The sequence below is a fragment of the Pseudophryne corroboree genome, unplaced genomic scaffold (genome assembly GCF_028390025.1).
Source record: "Pseudophryne corroboree isolate aPseCor3 unplaced genomic scaffold, aPseCor3.hap2 scaffold_947, whole genome shotgun sequence".
In the NCBI taxonomy this organism is placed as follows: Eukaryota; Metazoa; Chordata; class Amphibia; order Anura; family Myobatrachidae; genus Pseudophryne; species Pseudophryne corroboree.
Window position 1 is genome coordinate 149,777 of NW_026970527.1, and position 20,636 is coordinate 170,412.

The following is a 20,636-nucleotide window of genomic DNA, read 5'->3' on the forward strand; positions in this document are numbered from 1 at the left end:
CCCAGGGCGTCCCCCCTGCGCCCTTCACCCTTACACTGACTGCCGTGTGTGAGGTGTATGGGAGCAATGGAGCACAGCTTTACTGCTGTGCGTTACCTCAGTGAAGATCATGAAGTCTTCCGCCGCCTCTGAAGTCTTCTTTTCTTCTCATACTCACCCGGCTTCTATCTTCCGGCTCTGCGAGGGGGACGGCGGCGCGGCTCTGGGACGGACGGCGAGGGTGAGACCTGCGTACCGATCCCTCTGGAGCTAATGCTGTACAGTAGCCTAAGAAGCAGAGCCTATCAACTCACAGAAGTAGGTGTGCATCTCTCCCCTCCGCCCCTCGATGCAGGGAGTCTGTTGCCAGCAGGCTCCCTGAAAATAAAAAAATCTAACAAATATACTTTCTGTCAGGAAACTCAGGAGAGCTCCCTGAAAAGCACCCAGTCTCCTCTGGGCACAGTAGTAAACTGAGGTCTGGAGGAGGGGCATAGAGGGAGGAGCCAGTGCACACCCAGATCTAAAGTCTTTCTTAAAGTGCCCATGTCTCCTGCGGAGCCCGTCTATCCCCCATGGTCCTTACGGAGTCCCCAGCATCCTCTAGGACGTAAGAGAAAAATTATGCTTGCAGAAAAATCCAATTGAGTGATTAAACAGCTCCAGAGCTGCTCTGTAAGGCAAGTAAAAGGGTGTGGGCCCTGCAGCACTACCTGTAGTTTGCATTGTGCATTGGAAGCCTAGTTTGCTGTCTGTTTCCACTTCTTTTTTCTTGAGCCCCTCCCGTCTATACCCTTGTGCACTATCCTGACTTCTCCTCCCGTCTGCTTACTTTGTGCCTTCCAATGCACAATGCAAACTACAGGTAGTGCTGCAGGGCCCACACCCTTTTACTTGCCTTACAGAGCAGCTCTTGAGCTGTTACAGTGCCCAGCTGCTGCAAGAAATCAGCGTGAATGCTTCAGGGGCTGGGGCATGGCCAACATGAGCCCCACACCGAAGGAGGGTGGGGGTGTTTAATGCGAACTAGGGGTCTCGCACAATGCGAACTACAGGTAGTGCTGCAGGGCCCACACCCTTTTACTTGCATTACAGAGCAGCTCTGGAGCTGTTACAGTGCCCAGCTGCTGCAAGAAATCAGCTTGAATCCTTCAGGGGCTGGGGCATAGCCAACATGAGCCCCACACCGACGGAGGGTGGAGGTGTTTAATGCGAACTAGGGGTCATCCAAGTGCCGCAAAAGGCCGCCATGCCCTACACGCCCCTTTTCTCTTTTCATATGCAGACGAGGGTTGAAGCCAACTTTGACCCACTGCTTGGATGACATCGCCATATGCAAATCCATCTGCTGCAGGCCTTCCCCCAGGAATGCTTGCACTAGTTGTTGCATTTGGTTTGTTGTTTGGGGGTGCTTCAGTATTAGGCAGCCTTCTGCCCTCCCATGTTCATCTGAAAATATGTGTTCTCCCTGCAGTTGTTGTCCCCAGATGAGAGTTCCCTTGTGCTGCCTCAGTTGAATCTCCTTTACTTGACAGAGATGTGCCTGAGCAGCGGCCCTCCCCAGCCCTATCCCAAATCATACTTATTTTGCATAGGAGATACCATGGTCATGAAGACTGTTCTCCCAGGGTGCGGTTCATTCATTGCATTCTGGGTATGCTCACCCCTGTGATTTCCCCAAATGTGGGAAACTCGACTGCATTATTTAATGCGAACTAGGGGTCATCCAAGCACCGCAAAAGGCCGCCATGCCCTGCATACCCCTTTTCTCTTTTCATAAGCAGACGAGGTTTGAAGCCAACCTTGACCCACTGCTTGGATGACATCACTTGCTGCCTTTCCAATGAAGCAAGTTTAATTTAATAATAGGTGAAAAACCATCCCTACAAAGGTGATAATCAGATACTTGGCTTTGTGGACACTTTTCAGAGCACAAATTTGTTAGCATAAAAATAAAGCCAGAAAATGAAGAGCTGTTTAATCACTCAATTGGATTTTTCTGCCAGCATATTTCTTTTTCTCTGCAACCCACTGCTAAATTGTGCTTTGTGGCTGTTTTTTTTATAAAATCACTTAATCAAATCTAACTCTGATTACATCAGAGAAGGCCAGGTTCCCTACACCATAAGAGGTGGTTTGAAATTTTTACTTGTCTACTTAAAGATCACCAAAATCTGATAACAAGGTCAATTACGTCCCTAGGTGGGATTGAACCACCAACCTTTTGGTTAACAACTGAACACGCTAACTGTTTGTGCCTCAGAGACACTTTGCGAAAGTACATACTGACAAAGGCTAATAAGCATTCATCTAGAACGTTTCCTAGAAAAACTTTAAAAAGTCAATAATCTGGAGAGTTTTTGTAAGATGTTTCTTCCATCAACCAATGAAGAAACACATTGGTACTTTCCCATGATGAGTGAGTGCTTCAGGATCTCTTGCACTTACATGTGCAGCAGAGTACTGTAATGGAAGCATGCTGGGTCCATAACCCAGAGGTAGGCAGATTGAAACTATCCTCTGCTATATGCATTGTTTTTTGTTAATTAAAGTAATCCAAAACTGGGATTGATATTTTTGCTCTTTTATTTTTACTTAAAGTACAATAACTTTTACCATTTTAATTTGTTTTAATAGTATATTGACAGTATTGTTTTCTTTCAAAAATCCACTTAATTTTCTTTACCCTATTATTAAAATGGTAATTGACAAAAACAAACTACATTGTCACCAGAAGAGCAGTACAAAATATACAAGTGATATATTAAAATCATCTTTCCAGCTTTAATTTCAATGATGCCTTGGTGCAACAATTTTGTGAGAAACATCTTCACCCATAAAGAAAGATTTTCTTAATTCCTTACCTGTGTGCTGATTAGATATCACCTTGTTTTCACATTAAACAGACTTCCCCTTGAGGAAGCAGCAAGGATGCAGTGACGTTTATGTTTCCTGGTGTCAACCTGTATTATTTCAGTAGACATTGAAATGAGGATGCATCTTGCTGCCTTTCCAATGAAGCAAGTTTAATTCAGTAATAGGTGAAAAACCATTCCTACTAAAGGTGTTAATCAGAGACTTGGCTTTGTGGACACTTTTCAGAGAGCAAATTTGTTAGCATAAACATAAAATCAGAAAATGAAGAGCTGTTTAATCACTCAATTGGACTTTTCTGCCAGCATAATTTTTTTTCTCTGCAACCCACTGCTAAATTGTGCTTCCTAGCTGTTTTTTATAAAATCACTTAATCAAATCTAACTCTGATTACATCAGAGAAGGCCGGGTACCCTACACCATAAGAGGGGGTTTGAAATTTTGACTTGTCTACTTAAAGATCACCAAAATCTGATAACAAGGTCAATTACGTCCCTGGGTGGGATTGAATCACCAACCTTTAGGTTAATAGCCATACACACTAACTGATTGCGCCATAGCGACACTTTGCGAAAGTACATACTGACAAAGGCTAATAAGCATTCATCTAGAACGTTTCCTAGAAAAACTTTAAAAAGTCAATAATCTGGAAAATTTTTGTAAGAAACACATTGGTACTTTCCCATGATGAGTGAGTGCTTCAGGATCTCTTGCACTTACATGGGCTATTAACCAAAAGGTTCCCACCCAGTGATGTAATTGACCTTGTGATCAGATTTTGGTGATCTTTAAGTAGACAAGTCAAAATTTCAAACCCCCTCTTATGGTGTAGGGTACCTGGCCTTCTCTGACGTAATCAGAGTTAGATTTAATTAAGGTGCGCAAGGGCATAGAAGGGAGCGGTTTAAGAAAAGAGAAGTGGAAACAGACAGCAAACTAGGCTGGAGAGAGACCTGAGACAAAGAGATCTGAATTATACGAGAGCCGACCAGGGGAAACACAAATTATGCAGTCAAGTTTCCCACATTTGGGGAAATCGCAGGAGCAGCACACCCAGAGTGCAATGGGTGAGCCTTGCCCTGGGAGAAGCACCTTCATGATCATAGTATCTCACCTGGCAGGTAAGTAGGAGTTGGGCTAGTGCTGGGGAGGGTCGCTGCTCGGGTACGCCCCTGTCAAGTGAAGGAGATCCAACTGAGGCAGCACAAGGGAACTCTCGAAAGAAGAACAAGGCTAGAGGAAGATCTGAGACAAAGAAATCTGACTTTTACCAGAGCTGACCAGAGGAAAGCACAAACACAGTCCCCCACTACCACCAGGAAACATTAACGCCACTGCATCCTTGCTGCTTTCTCATGTGGTAGTCTATTTAATGTGAAAACAAGGTGATATCTAATTAGCACACAGAAAAGAAAATTAAGTGAATTTTTGAAAGAAAACAATACTGTCAATATACTATTAAAACAAATTAAAATGGTAAAAGTTATTGTACTTTAAGTAAAAATAAAAGAGCAAAAATGTCAATCCCAGTTTTGGATTACTTTAATTAACAAAAAAAATGCATATAGCAGAGGATAGTTTCAATCTGCCTACCTCTGGGTTATGGACCCAGCATGCTTCCATTACAGTACTCTGCTGCACATGTATGTGCAAGAGATCCTGAAGCACTCACTCATCATGGGAAAGTACCAATGTGTTTCTTCATTGGTTGATGGAAGAAACATCTTACAAAAACTCTCCACATTATTGACTTTTTAAAATGTTTCTAGGAAACGTTCTAGATGAATGCTTATTAGCCTTTTTCAGTATATGCTTTTGCAAAGTGTCGCTGTGGCGCAATCAGTTAGTGTGTAAGGCTATTAACCAAAAGGTTGGTGGTTCAATCCCACCCAGGGACGTAATTGACCTTGTTATCAGATTTTGGTGATCTTTATGTAGACAAGTCAAAATTTCAAACCCCCTCTTATGGTGTAGGGTACCTGGCCTTCTCTGATGTAATCAGAGTTAGATTTGATTCAGTGATTTTATAAAAACAGCTAGGAAGCACAATTTAGCAGTGGGTTGCAGAGAAAAAGAAATATGCTGGCAAAAAAATCCAATTGAGTGATTAAACAGCTCTTCATTTTCTGGCTTTATTTTTATGCTAACAAATTTGTTCTCTGAAAAGTGTCCACAAAGCCAAGTCTCTGATTAACACCTTTGTAGGGATGGTTTTTCACCTATTACTAAATTAAACTTGCTTCATTGGAAAGGCAGCAAGATGCATCCTCATTTCAATATCTACAGAAATAATACAGGTTGACACCAGGAAACATTAACGCCACTGCATCCTTGCTGCTTTCTCATGTGGAAGTCTGTTTAATGTGAAAACAAGGTGATATCTAATTAGCACACAGGTAAGGAATTAAGAAAATCTTTATTTAAGGGTGAAGATGTTTCTCACAAAATCGTTGCCCCAATGCATCATTGAAATTCAAGCTGGAACGATGATTTTAATATATCACTTGTACATTTTGTATTGCTCTTCTGGTGACAATGTAGTTTGTTTTTGTCAATTACCATTTTAATAATAGGGTAAAGAAAATTAATTGGATTTTTGAAAGAAAACAATACTGTCAATATACTATTAAAACAAATTAAAATGGTAAAAGTTATTGTACTTTAAGTAAAAATAAAAGAGCAAAAATATCAATCCCAGTTTTGGATTACTTTAATTAACAAAAAAAAATGCATATAGCAAAGGATAGTTTCAATCTGCCTACCTCTGGGTTATGGACCCAGCATGCTTCCATTACAGTACTCTGCTGCACATGTAAGTGCAAGAGGTCCTGAAGCACTCACTTATCATGGGAAAGTACCAATGTGTTTCTTCATTGGTTGATGGAAGAAACATCTTACAAAAACTCTCCACATTATTGACTTTTTAAAATGTTTCAAGGAAACGTTCTAGATATATGCTTATTAGCCTTTGTCAGTATGTACTTTTGCAAAGTGTCGCTGTGGCGCAATCAGTTAGTGTGTATGGTTATTAACCAAAAGGTTGGTGGTTCAATCCCACCCAGGGACGTAATTGACCTTGTTATCAGATTTTGGTGATCTTTAAGTAGACAAGTCAAAATTTCAAACCCCCTGTTATGGTGTAGGGTACCTGGCCTTCTCTGATGTAATCAGAGTTAGATTTGATTCAGTGATTTTATAAAAACAGCTAGGAAGCACAATTTAGCAGTGGGTTGCAGAGAAAAAGAAATATGCTGGCAAAAAAATCCAATTGAGTGATTAAACAGCTCTTCATTTTCTGGCTTTATTTTTATGCTAACAAATTTGTTCTCTGAAAAGTGTCCACAAAGCCAAGTCTCTGATTAACACCTTTGTAGGGATGGTTTTTCACCTATTACTAAATTAAACTTGCTTCATTGGAAAGGCAGCAAGATGCATCCTCATTTCAATGTCTACTGAAATAATACAGGTTGACACCAGGAAACATTAACGCCACTGCATCCTTGCTGCTTTCGCATGTGGAAGTCTGTTTAATGTGAAAACAAGGTGATATCTAATTAGCACACAGGTAAGGAATTAAGAAAATCTTTATTTAAGGGTGAAGGTGTTTCTCACAAAATCGTTGCCCCAATGCATCATTGAAATTCAAGCTGGAAAGATGATTTTAATATATCACTTGTACATTTTGTATTGCTCTTCTGGTGACAATGTCGTTTGTTTTTGTCAATTACCATTTTAATAATAGGGTAAAGAAAATTAAGTGGATTTTTGAAAGAAAACAATACTGTCAATATACTATTAAAACAAATTAAAATGGTAAAAGTTATTGTACTTTAAGTAAAAATAAAAGAGCAAAAATATCAATCCCAGTTTTGGATTACTTTAATTAACAAAAAAAAATGCATATAGCAGAGGATAGTTTCAATCTGCCTACCTCTGGGTTATGGGCCCAGCATTTTTCCATTGCAGTACTCTGCTGCACATGTAAGTGCAAGAGATCCTGAAGCACTCACTCATCATGGGAAAGTACCAATGTGTTTCTTCGTTGGTTGATGGAAGAAACATCTTACAAAAACTCTCCAGATTATTGACTTTTTAAAGTTTTTCTAGGAAACGTTCTAGATGAATGCTTATTAGCCTTTGTCAGTATGTACGTTTGTAAAGTGTCTCTGTGGCGCAATCTGTTAGTGTGTTTGGTTATTAATCAAAGGGTTGGTGGTTCAATCCCACCCAGGGATGTAATTGACCTTGTTATCAGATTTTGGTGATCTTTAAGTAGACAAGTCAAAATTTCAAACCCCCTTCTTATGGTGTAGGGTACCTGGCCTACTCTGATGTAATCAGAGTTAGATTTGAATAAGTGATTTTATAAAAAAAACAGCTAGGAAGCACAATTTAGCAGTGGGTTGCAGAGAAAAAGAAATATGCTGGCAGAAAAATCCAATTGAGTGATTAAACAGCTCTTCATTTTCTGGCTTTATTTTTATGCTAACGAATTTGTTCTCTGAAAAGTGTCCACAAAGCCAAGTATCTGATTAACATATTTGTAGGGATGGTTTTTCACCTATTACTAAATTAAACTTGCTTCATTGGAAAGGCAGCAAGATGCATCCTCATTTCAATATCTACTGAAATAATACAGGTTGACACCAGGAAACATTAACGCCACTGCATCATTGCTGCTTTCTCATGTGGAAGTCTGTTTAATGTGAAAACAAGGTGATATCTAATTAGCACACAGGTAAGGAATTAAGAAAATCTTTATTTAAGGGTGAAGATGTTTCTCACAAAATCGTTGCCCCAATGCATCATTGAAATTCAAGCTGGAAAGATGATTTTAATATATCACTTGTACATTTTGTATTGCTCTTCTGGTGACAATGTAGTTTGTTTTTGTCAATTACCATTTTAATAATCGGGTAAAGAAAATTAATTGGATTTTTGAAAGAAAACAATACTGTCAATATACTATTAAAACAAATTAAAATGGTAAAAGTTATTGTACTTTAAGTAAAAATAAAAGCTAAAATATCAATCCCAGTTTTGGATTACTTTAATGAACAAAAAAAAAATGCATATAGCAAAGGATAGTTTCAATCTGCCTACCTCTGGGTTATGGGCCCAGCATGCTTCCATTGCAGTACTCTGCTGCACATGTAAGTGCAAGAGATCCTGAAGCACTCACTCATCATGCGAAAGTACCAATGTGTTTCTTCATTGGTTGCTGGAAGAAACATCTTACAAAAACTCTCCAGATTATTGACTTTTTAAAGTTTTTCTAGGAAACGTTCTAGATGAATGCTTATTAGTCTTTGTCAGTATGTACTTTTCGCAAAGTGTCTCTGTGGCGCAATCGGTTAGTGTGTTCAGCTATTAATCAAAAGGTTGGTGGTTCAATCCCATCCAGGGACGTAATTGACCTTGTGATCAGATTTTGGTAATATTTAAGTAGACAAGTCAAAATTGCAAACCCCCTCTTATGGTGTAGGGTACCTGGCCTTCTCTGATGTAATCAGAGTTAGATTTCATTAAGTGATTTTATAAAAAAACAGCTAGGAAGCACAATTTAGCAGTGGGTTGCAGAGAAAAAGAAAAATGCTGGCAGAAAAATCCAATTGAGTGATTAAACAGCTCTTCATTTTCTGGCTTTATTTTTATGATAACAAATTTGTTCTCTGAAAAGTGTCCACAAAGCCAAGTATCTGATTAACATCTTTGTAGGGATGGTTTTTCACCTATTACTAAATTAAACTTGCTTCATTGGAAAGGCAGCAAGATGCATCCTCATTTCAATATCTACGGAAATAATACAGGTTGACACCAGGAAACATTAACGCCACTGCATCTTTGCTGTTTTCTCATGTGGAAGTCTGTTTAATGTGAAAACAAGGTGATATCTAATTAGCACACAGGTAAGGAATTAAGAACATCTTTATTTAAGGGTGAAGATGTTTCTCACAAAATCGTTGCCCCAATGCATCATTGAAATTCAAGCTGGAAAGATGATTTTAATATATCACTTGTACATTTTGTATTGCTCTTCTGGTGACAATGTAGTTTGTTTTTGTCAATTACCATTTTAATAATCGGGTAAAGAAAATTAATAGGATTTTTGAAAGAAAACAATACTGTCAATATACTATTAAAACAAATTAAAATGGTAAAAGTTATTGTACTTTAAGTAAAAATAAAAGAGCAAAAATATCAATCCCAGTTTTGGATTACTTTAATTAACAAAAAAAATGCATATAGCAGAGGATAGTTTCAATCTGCCTACCTCTGGGTTATGGACCCAGCATGCTTCCATTACAGTACTCTGCTGCACATGTAAGTGCAAGAGATCCTGAAGCACTCACTCATCATGGGAAAGTACCAATGTGTTTCTTCATTGGTTGATGGAAGAAACATCTTACAAAAACTCTCCACATTATTGACTTTTTAAAATGTTTCTAGGAATCGTTCTAGATGAATGCTTATTAGCCTTTGTCAGTATGTTCTTTTGCAAAGTGTCGCTGTGGCGCAATCAGTTAGTGTGTAAGGCTATTAACCAAAAGGTTGGTGATTCAATCCCACCAAGGGACTTAATTGACCTTGTTATCAGATTTTGGTGATCTTTAAGTAGACAAGTCAAAATTTCAAACCCCCTATTATGGTGTAGGGTACCTGGCCTTCTCTGATGTAATCAGAGTTAGATTTGATTCAGTGATTTTATAAAAACAGCTAGGAAGAACAATTTAGCAGTGGGTTGCAGAGAAAAAGAAATATGCTGGCAGAAAAATCCAATTGAGTGATTAAACAGCTCTTCATTTTCTGGCTTTATTTTTATACTAACAAATTTGTTCTCTGAAAAGTGTCCACAAAGCCAAGTCTCTGATTAACACCTTTGTAGGGATGGTTTTTCACCTATTACTAAATTAAACTTGCTTCATTGGAAAGGCAGCAAGATGCATCTTCATTTCAATGTCTACTGAAATAATACAGGTTGACACCAGGAAACATTAACGCCACTGCATCCTTGCTGCTTTCGCATGTGGAAGTCTGTTTAATATGAAAACAAGGTGATATCTAATTAGCACACAGGTAAGGAATTAAGAAAATCTTTATTTAAGGGTGAAGATGTTTCTCACAAAATCGTTGCCCCAATGCATCATTGAAATTCAAGCTGGAAAGATGATTTTAATATATCACTTGTACATTTTGTATTGCTCTTCTGGTGACAATGTAGTTTGTTTTTGTCAATTACCATTTTAATAATCGGGTAAAGAAAATTAAGTGGATTTTTGAAAGAAAACAATACTGTCAATATACTATTAAAACAAATTAAAATGGTAAAAGTTATTGTACTTTAAGTAAAAATAAAAGAGCAAAAATATCAATCCCAGTTTTGGATTACTTTAATTAACAAAAAAAAATGCATATAGCAGAGGATAGTTTCAATCTGCCTACCTCTGGGTTATGGACCCAGCATGCTTCCATTACAGTACTCTGCTGCACATGTAAGTGCAAGAGGTCCTGAAGCACTCACTTATCATGGGAAAGTACCAATGTGTTTCTTCATTGGTTGATGGAAGAAACATCTTACAAAAACTCTCCACATTATTGACTTTTTAAAATGTTTCTAGGAATCGTTCTAGATGAATGCTTATTAGCCTTTGTCAGTATGTACTTTTGCAAAGTGTAGCTGTGGCGCAATCAGTTAGTGTGTAAGGCTATTAACCAAAAGGTTGGTTATTCAATCCCACCCAGGGACTTAATTGACCTTGTTATCAGATTTTGGTGATCTTTAAGTAGACAAGTCAAAATTTCAAACCCCCTGTTATGGTGTAGGGTACCTGGCCTTCTCTGATGTAATCAGAGTTAGATTTGATTCAGTGATTTTATAAAAACAGCTAGGAAGCACAATTTGGCAGTGGGTTGCAGAGAAAAAGAAATATGCTGGCAGAAAAATCCAATTGAGTGATTAAACAGCTCTTCATTTTCTGGCTTTATTTTTATGCTAACTAATTTGTTCTCTGAAAAGTGTCCACAAAGCCAAGTATCTGATTAACATATTTGTAGGGATGGTTTTTCACCTATTACTAAATTAAACTTGCTTCATTGGAAAGGCAGCAAGATGCATCCTCATTTCAATATCTACTGAAATAATACAGGTTGACACCAGGAAACATTAACGCCACTGCATCCTTGCTGCTTTCTCATGTGGAAGTCTGTTTAATGTGAAAACAAGGTGATATCTAATTAGCACACAGGTAAGGAATTAAGAAAATCTTTATTTAAGGGTGAAGATGTTTCTCACAAAATCGTTGCCCCAATGCATCATTGAAATTCAAGCTGGAAAGATGATTTTAATATATCACTTGTACATTTTGTATTGCTCTTATGGTGACAATGTAGTTTGTTTTTGTCAATTACCATTTTAATAATAGGGTAAAGAAAATTAAGTGGATTTTTGAAAGAAAACAATACTGTCAATATACTATTAAAACAAATTAAAATGGTAAAAGTTATTGTACTTTAAGTAAAAATAAAAGCTAAAATATCAATCCCAGTTTTGGATTACTTTAATGAACAAAAAAAAAATTCATATAGCAAAGGATAGTTTCAATCTGCCTACCTCTGGGTTATGGGCCCAGCATGCTTTCATTGCAGTACTCTGCTGCACATGTAAGTGCAAGAGATCCTGAAGCACTCACTCATCATGCGAAAGTACCAATGTGTTTCTTCATTGGTTGCTGGAAGAAACATCTTACAAAAACTCTCCAGATTATTGACTTTTTAAAGTTTTTCTAGGAAACGTTCTAGATGAATGCTTATTAGTCTTTGTCAGTATGTGCTTTTTGCAAAGTGTCTCTGTGGCGCAATCGGTTAGTGTGTTCAGCTATTTATCAAAAGGTTGGTGGTTCAATCCCACCCAGGGACGTAATTGACCTTGTGATCAGATTTTGGTGATATTTAAGTAGACAAGTCAAAATTGCAAACCCCCTCTTATGGTATAGGGTACCTGGCCTTCTCTGATGTAATCAGAGTTAGATTTGATTAAGTGATTTTATAAAAAAACAGCTAGGAAGCACAATTTAGCAGTGGGTTGCAGAGAAAAAGAAAAATGCTGGCAGAAAAATCCAATTGAGTGATTAAACAGCTCTTCATTTTCTGGCTTTATTTTTATGATTACAAATTTGTTCTCTGAAAAGTGTCCACAAAGCCAAGTATCTGATTAACATCTTTGTAGGGATGGTTTTTCACCTATTACTAAATTAAACTTGCTTCATTGGAAAGGCAGCAAGATGCATCCTCATTTCAATATCTACGGAAATAATACAGGTTGACACCAGGAAACATTAACGCCACTGCATATTTGCTGTTTTCGCATGTGAAAGTCTGTTTAATGTGAAAACAAGGTGATATCTAATTAGCACACAGGTAAGGAATTAAGAAAATCTTTATTTAAGGGTGAAGGTGTTTCTCACAAAATCGTTGCCCCAATGCATCATTGAAATTCAAGCTGGAAAGATGATTTTAATATATCACTTGTACATTTTGTATTGCTCTTCTGGTGACAATGTAGTTTGTTTTTGTCAATTACCATTTTAATAATAGGGTAAAGAAAATTAAGTGGATTTTTGAAAGAAAACAATACTGTCAATATACTATTAAAACAAATTAAAATGGTAAAAGTTATTGTACTTTAAGTAAAAATAAAAGAGCAAAAATATCAATCCCAGTTTTGGATTACTTTAATTAACAAAAAAAAATGCATATAGCAGAGGATAGTTTCAATCTGCCTACCTCTGGGTTATGGGCCCAGCATTTTTCCATTGCAGTACTCTGCTGCACATGTAAGTGCAAGAGCTCCTGAAGCACTCACTCATCATGGGAAAGTACCAATGTGTTTCTTCGTTGGTTGATGGAAGAAACATCTTACAAAAACTCTCCAGATTATTGACTTTTTAAAGTTTTTCTAGGAAACGTTCTAGATGAATGCTTATTAGCCTTTGTCAGTATGTACGTTTGTAAAGTGTCTCTGTGGCGCAATCTGTTAGTGTGTTTGGTTATTAATCAAAGGGTTGGTGGTTCAATCCCACACAGGGATGTAATTGACCTTGTTATCAGATTTTGGTGATCTTTAAGTAGACAAGTCAAAATTTCAAACCCCCTTCTTATGGTGTAGGGTACCTGGCCTACTCTGATGTAATCAGAGTTAGATTTGAATAAGTGATTTTATAAAAAAAACAGCTAGGAAGCACAATTTAGCAGTGGGTTGCAGAGAAAAAGAAATATGCTGGCAGAAAAATCCAATTGAGTGATTAAACAGCTCTTCATTTTCTGGCTTTATTTTTATGCTAACGAATTTGTTCTCTGAAAAGTGTCCACAAAGCCAAGTATCTGATTAACATATTTGTAGGGATGGTTTTTCACCTATTACTAAATTAAACTTGCTTCATTGGAAAGGCAGCAAGATGCATCCTCATTTCAATATCTACTGAAATAATACAGGTTGACACCAGGAAACATTAACGCCACTGCATCCTTGCTGCTTTCTCATGTGGAAGTCTGTTTAATGTGAAAACAAGGTGATATCTAATTAGCACACAGGTAAGGAATTAAGAAAATCTTTATTTAAGGGTGAAGATGTTTCTCACAAAATCGTTGCCCCAATGCATCATTGAAATTCAAGCTGGAAAGATGATTTTAATATATCCCTTGTACATTTTGTATTGCTCTTCTGGTGACAATGTAGTTTGTTTTTGTCAATTACCATTTTAATAATCGGGTTAAGAAAATTAATTGGATTTTTGAAAGAAAACAATACTGTCAATATACTATTAAAACAAATTAAAATGGTAAAAGTTATTGTACTTTAAGTAAAAATAAAAGCTAAAATATCAATCCCAGTTTTGGATTACTTTAATGAACAAAAAAAAAATGCATATAGCAAAGGATAGTTTCAATCTGCCTACCTCTGGGTTATGGGCCCAGCATGCTTCCATTGCAGTACTCTGCTGCACATGTAAGTGCAAGAGATCCTGAAGCACTCACTCATCATGCGAAAGTACCAATGTGTTTCTTCATTGGTTGCTGGAAGAAACATCTTACAAAAACTCTCCAGATTATTGACTTTTTAAAGTTTTTCTAGGAAACGTTCTAGATGAATGCTTATTAGTCTTTGTCAGTATGGACTTTTCGCAAAGTGTCTCTGTGGCGCAATCGGTTAGTGTGTTCAGCTATTAATCAACAGGTTGGTGGTTCAATCCCATCCAGGGACGTAATTGACCTTGTGATCAGATTTTGGTAATATTTAAGTAGACAAGTCAAAATTGCAAACCCCCTCTTATGGTGTAGGGTACCTGGCCTTCTCTGATGTAATCAGAGTTAGATTTGATTAAGTGATTTTATAAAAAAACAGCTAGGAAGCACAATTTAGCAGTGGGTTGCAGAGAAAAAGAAAAATGCTGGCAGAAAAATCCAATTGAGTGATTAAACAGCTCTTCATTTTCTGGCTTTATTTTTATGATAACAAATTTGTTCTCTGAAAAGTGTCCACAAAGCCAAGTATCTGATTAACATCTTTGTAGGGATGGTTTTTCACCTATTACTAAATTAAACTTGCTTCATTGGAAAGGCAGCAAGATGCATCCTCATTTCAATATCTACGGAAATAATACAGGTTGACACCATGAAACATTAACGCCACTGCATCTTTGCTGTTTTCTCATGTGGAAGTCTGTTTAATGTGAAAACAAGGTGATATCTAATTAGCACACAGGTAAGGAATTAAGAACATCTTTATTTAAGGGTGAAGATGTTTCTCACAAAATCGTTGCCCCAATGCATCATTGAAATTCAAGCTGGAAAGATGATTTTAATATATCACTTGTACATTTTGTATTGCTCTTCTGGTGACAATGTAGTTTGTTTTTGTCAATTACCATTTTAATAATCGGGTAAAGAAAATTAATAGGATTTTTGAAAGAAAACAATACTGTCAATATACTATTAAAACAAATTAAAATGGTAAAAGTTATTGTACTTTAAGTAAAAATAAAAGAGCAAAAATATCAATCCCAGTTTTGGATTACTTTAATTAACAAAAAAAATGCATATAGCAGAGGATAGTTTCAATCTGCCTACCTCTGGGTTATGGACCCAGCATGCTTCCATTACAGTACTCTGCTGCACATGTAAGTGCAAGAGATCCTGAAGCACTCACTCATCATGGGAAAGTACCAATGTGTTTCTTCATTGGTTGATGGAAGAAACATCTTACAAAAACTCTCCACATTATTGACTTTTTAAAATGTTTCTAGGAATCGTTCTAGATGAATGCTTATTAGCCTTTGTCAGTACGTTCTTTTGAAAAGTGTCGCTGTGGCGCAATCAGTTAGTGTGTAAGGCTATTAACCAAAAGGTTGGTGGTTCAATCCCACCAAGGGACTTAATTGACCTTGTTATCAGATTTTGGTGATCTTTAAGTAGACAAGTCAAAATTTCAAACCCCCTGTTATGGTGTAGGGTACCTGGCCTTCTCTAATGTAATCAGAGTTAGATTTGATTCAGTGATTTTATAAAAACAGCTAGGAAGAACAATTTAGCAGTGGGTTGCAGAGAAAAAGAAATATGCTGGCAGAAAAATCCAATTGAGTGATTAAACAGCTCTTCATTTTCTGGCTTTATTTTTATACTAACAAATTTGTTCTCTGAAAAGTGTCCACAAAGCCAAGTCTCTGATTAACACCTTTGTAGGGATGGTTTTTCACCTATTACTAAATTAAACTTGCTTCATTGGAAAGGCAGCAAGATGCATCTTCATTTCAATGTCTACTGAAATAATACAGGTTGACACCAGGAAACATTAACGCCACTGCATCCTTGCTGCTTTCGCATGTGGAAGTCTGTTTAATGTGAAAACAAGGTGATATCTAATTAGCACACAGGTAAGGAATTAAGAAAATCTTTATTTAAGGGTGAAGATGTTTCTCACAAAATCGTTGCCCCAATGCATCATTGAAATTCAAGCTGGAAAGATGATTTTAATATATCACTTGTACATTTTGTATTGCTCTTCTGGTGACAATGTAGTTTGTTTTTGTCAATTACCATTTTAATAATCGGGTAAAGAAAATTAAGTGGATTTTTGAAAGAAAACAATACTGTCAATATACTATTAAAACAAATTAAAATGGTAAAAGTTATTGTACTTTAAGTAAAAATAAAAGAGCAAAAATATCAATCCCAGTTTTGGATTACTTTAATTAACAAAAAAAAATGCATATAGCAGAGGATAGTTTCAATCTGCCTACCTCTGGGTTATGGACCCAGCATGCTTCCATTACAGTACTCTGCTGCACATGTAAGTGCAAGAGGTCCTGAAGCACTCACTTATCATGGGAAAGTACCAATGTGTTTCTTCATTGGTTGATGGAAGAAACATCTTACAAAAACTCTCCACATTATTGACTTTTTAAAATGTTTCTAGGAATCGTTCTAGATGAATGCTTATTAGCCTTTGTCAGTATGTACGTTTGCAAAGTGTAGCTGTGGCGCAATCAGTTAGTGTGTAAGGCTATTAACCAAAAGGTTGGTTGTTCAATCCCACCCAGGGACTTAATTGACCTTGTTATCAGATTTTGGTGATCTTTAAGTAGACAAGTCAAAATTTCAAACCCCCTGTTATGGTGTAGGGTACCTGGCCTTCTCTGATGTAATCAGAGTTAGATTTGATTCAGTGATTTTATAAAAACAGCTAGGAAGCTCAATTTGGCAGTGGGTTGCAGAGAAAAAGAAATATGCTGGCAGAAAAATCCAATTGAGTGATTAAACAGCTCTTCATTTTCTGGCTTTATTTTTATGCTAACTAATTTGTTCTCTGAAAAGTGTCCACAAAGCCAAGTATCTGATTAACATATTTGTAGGGATGGTTTTTCACCTATTACTAAATTAAACTTGCTTCATTGGAAAGGCAGCAAGATGCATCCTCATTTCAATATCTACTGAAATAATACAGGTTGACACCAGGAAACATTAACGCCACTGCATCCTTGCTGCTTTCTCATGTGGAAGTCTGTTTAATGTGAAAACAAGGTGATATCTAATTAGCACACAGGTAAGGAATTAAGAAAATCTTTATTTAAGGGTGAAGATGTTTCTCACAAAATCGTTGCCCCAATGCATCATTGAAATTCAAGCTGGAAAGATGATTTTAATATATCACTTGTACATTTTGTATTGCTCTTATGGTGACAATGTAGTTTGTTTTTGTCAATTACCATTTTAATAATAGGGTAAAGAAAATTAAGTGGATTTTTGAAAGAAAACAATACTGTCAATATACTATTAAAACAAATTAAAATGGTAAAAGTTATTGTACTTTAAGTAAAAATAAAAGCTAAAATATCAATCCCAGTTTTGGATTACTTTAATGAACAAAAAAAAAAAATCATATAGCAAAGGATAGTTTCAATCTGCCTACCTCTGGGTTATGGGCCCAGCATGCTTCCATTGCAGTACTCTGCTGCACATGTAAGTGCAAGAGATCCTGAAGCACTCACTCATCATGCGAAAGTACCAATGTGTTTCTTCATTGGTTGCTGGAAGAAACATCTTACAAAAACTCTCCAGATTATTGACTTTTTAAAGTTTTTCTAGGAAACGTTCTAGATGAATGCTTATTAGTCTTTGTCAGTATGTGCTTTTTGCAAAGTGTCTCTGTGGCGCAATCGGTTAGTGTGTTCAGCTATTTATCAAAAGGTTGGTGGTTCAATCCCACCCAGGGACGTAATTGACCTTGTGATCAGATTTTGGTGATATTTAAGTAGACAAGTCAAAATTGCAAACCCCCTCTTATGGTATAGGGTACCTGGCCTTCTCTGATGTAATCAGAGTTAGATTTGATTAAGTGATTTTATAAAAAAACAGCTAGGAAGCACAATTTAGCAGTGGGTTGCAGAGAAAAAGAAAAATGCTGGCAGAAAAATCCAATTGAGTGATTAAACAGCTCTTCATTTTCTGGCTTTATTTTTATGATTACAAATTTGTTCTCTGAAAAGTGTCCACAAAGCCAAGTATCTGATTAACATCTTTGTAGGGATGGTTTTTCACCTATTACTAAATTAAACTTGTTTCATTGGAAAGGCAGCAAGATGCATCCTCATTTCAATATCTACGGAAATAATACAGGTTGACACCAGGAAACATTAACGCCACTGCATATTTGCTGTTTTCTCATGTGGAAGTCTGTTTAATGTGAAAACAAGGTGATATCTAATTAGCACACAGGTAAGGAATTAAGAAAATCTTTATTTAAGGGTGAAGATGTTTCTCACAAAATCGTTGCCCCAATGCATCATTGAAATTCAAGCTGGAAAGATGATTTTAATATATCACTTGTACATTTTGTATTGCTCTTCTGGTGACAATGTAGTTTGTTTTTGTCAATTACCATTTTAATAATCGGGTAAAGAAAATTAATTGGATTTTTGAAAGAAAACAATACTGTCAATATACTATTAAAACAAATTAAAATGGTAAAAGTTATTGTACTTTAAGTAAAAATAAAAGAGCAAAAATATCAATCCCAGTTTTGGATTACTTTAATTAACAAAAAAAAATGCATATAGCAGAGGATAGTTTCAATACATGTAAGTGCAAAAGATCCTGAAGCACTCACTCATCATGGGAAAGTACCAATGTGTTTCTTCATTGGTTGATGGAAGAAACATCTTACAAAAACTCTCCACATTATTGACTTTTTAAAATGTTTCTAGGAATCGTTCTAGATGAATGCTTATTAGCCTTTGTCAGTATGTACTTTTGCAAAGTGTCGCTGTGGCGCAATCAGTTAGTGTGTAAGGCTATTAACCAAAAGGTTGGTGGTTCAATCCCACCCAGGGACTTAATTGACCTTGTTATCAGATTTTGGTGATCTTTAAGTAGACAAGTCAAAATTTCAAACCCCCTGTTATGGTGTAGGGTACCTGGCCTTCTCTGATGTAATCAGAGTTAGATTTGATTCAGTGATTTTATAAAAACAGCTAGGAAGCACAATTTAGCAGTGGGTTGCAGAGAAAAAGAAATATGCTGGCAGAAAAATCCAATTGAGTGATTAAACAGCTCTTCATTTTCTGGCTTTATTTTTATGCTAACAAATTTGTGCTCTGAAAAGTGTCCACAAAGCCAAGTATCTGATTAACACCTTTGTAGGGATGGTTTTTCACCTATTATTAAATTAAACTTGCTTCATTGGAAAGGCAGCAAGTGATGTCATCCAAGCAGTGGGTCAAAGTTGGCTTCAAACCTCGTCTGCTTATGAAAAGAGAAAAGGGGTATGCAGGGCATGGCGGCCTTTTGCGGTGCTTGGATGACCCCTAGTTCGCATTAAATAATGCAGTCGAGTTTCCCACATTTGGGGAAATCACAGGGGTGAGCATACCCAGAATGCAATGAATGAACCGCACCCTGGGAGAACAGTCTTCATGACCATGGTATCTCCTATGCAAAATAAGTATGATTTGGGATAGGGCTGGGGAGGGCCGCTGCTCAGGCACATCTCTGTCAAGTAAAGGAGATTCAACTGAGGCAGCACAAGGGAACTCTCATCTGGGGACAACAACTGCAGGGAGAACACATATTTTCAGATGAACATGGGAGGGCAGAAGGCTGCCTAATACTGAAGCACCCCCAAACAACAAACCAAATGCAACAACTAGTGCAAGCATTCCTGGGGGAAGGCCTGCAGCAGATGGATTTGCATATGGCGATGTCATCCAAGCAGTGGGTCAAAGTTGGCTTCAACCCTCGTCTGCATATGAAAAGAGAAAAGGGGCGTGCAGGGCATGGCGGCCTTTTGCGGCACTTGGATGACCCCTAGTTCGCATTAAACACCTCCACCCTCCGTCGGTGTGGGGCTCATGTTGGCTATGCCCCAGCCCCTGAAGGATTCAAGCTGATTTCTTGCAGCAGCTGGGCACTGTAACAGCTCCAGAGCTGCTCTGTAAGGCAAGTAAAAGGGTGTGGGCCCTGCAGCACTACCTGTAGTTCGCATTGTGCGAGACCCCTAGTTCGCATTAAACACCCCCACCCTCCTTCGGTGTGGGGCTCATGTTGGCCATGCCCCAGCCCCTGAAGCATTCACGCTGATTTCTTGCAGCAGCTGGGCACTGTAACAGCTCAAGAGCTGCTCTATAAGGCAAGTAAAAGGGTGTGGGCCCTGCAGCACTACCTGTAGTTTGCATTGTGCATTGGAAGGCACAAAGTAAGCAGACGGGAGGAGAAGTCAGGATAGTGCACAAGGGTATAGACGGGAGGGGCTCAAGAAAAAAGAAGTGGAAACAGACAGCAAACTAGGCTTCCAATGCACAATGCAAACTACAGGTAGTGCTGCAGGGCCCACACCCTTTTACTTGCCTTACAGAGCAGCTCTGGAGCTGTTTAATCACTCAATTGGATTTTTCTGCCAGCATAATTTTTCTCTTACGTCCTAGAGGATGCTGGGGACTCCGTAAGGATAGACGGGCTCCGCAGGAGACATGGGCACTTTAAGAAAGACTTTAGATCTGGGTGTGCACTGGCTCCTCCCTCTATGCCCCTCCTCCAGACCTCAGTTTACTACTGTGCCCAGAGGAGACTGGGTGCTTTTCAGGGAGCTCTCCTGAGTTTCCTGACAGAAAGTATATTTGTTAGATTTTTTTATTTTCAGGGAGCCTGCTGGCAACAGACTCCCTGCATCGAGGGGCGGAGGGGAGAGATGCACACCTACTTCTGTGAGTTGATAGGCTCTGCTTCTTAGGCTA

At 37.7% G+C, this 20,636-nt stretch overlaps 1 non-coding gene and 2 pseudogenes across 1 annotated transcript; 1 reads left to right on the forward strand and 2 right to left on the reverse strand.

Moving 5' to 3' along the window:
• Window positions 1-1,557: 1,557 nt before the first annotated feature.
• Window positions 1,558-1,736, forward strand: LOC135048291 (U1 spliceosomal RNA; annotated as a pseudogene).
• Window positions 1,737-3,819: 2,083 nt separating this feature from the next.
• LOC135048335 (U1 spliceosomal RNA) lies at window positions 3,820-3,982 on the reverse strand. Its single transcript, XR_010240250.1, has one exon. It is a non-coding gene; the product is annotated as a U1 spliceosomal RNA (small nuclear RNA).
• Window positions 3,983-19,173: 15,191 nt separating this feature from the next.
• On the reverse strand, window positions 19,174-19,352 carry LOC135048292 (U1 spliceosomal RNA; annotated as a pseudogene).
• Between the last annotated feature and the right edge of the window lie 1,284 nt (window positions 19,353-20,636).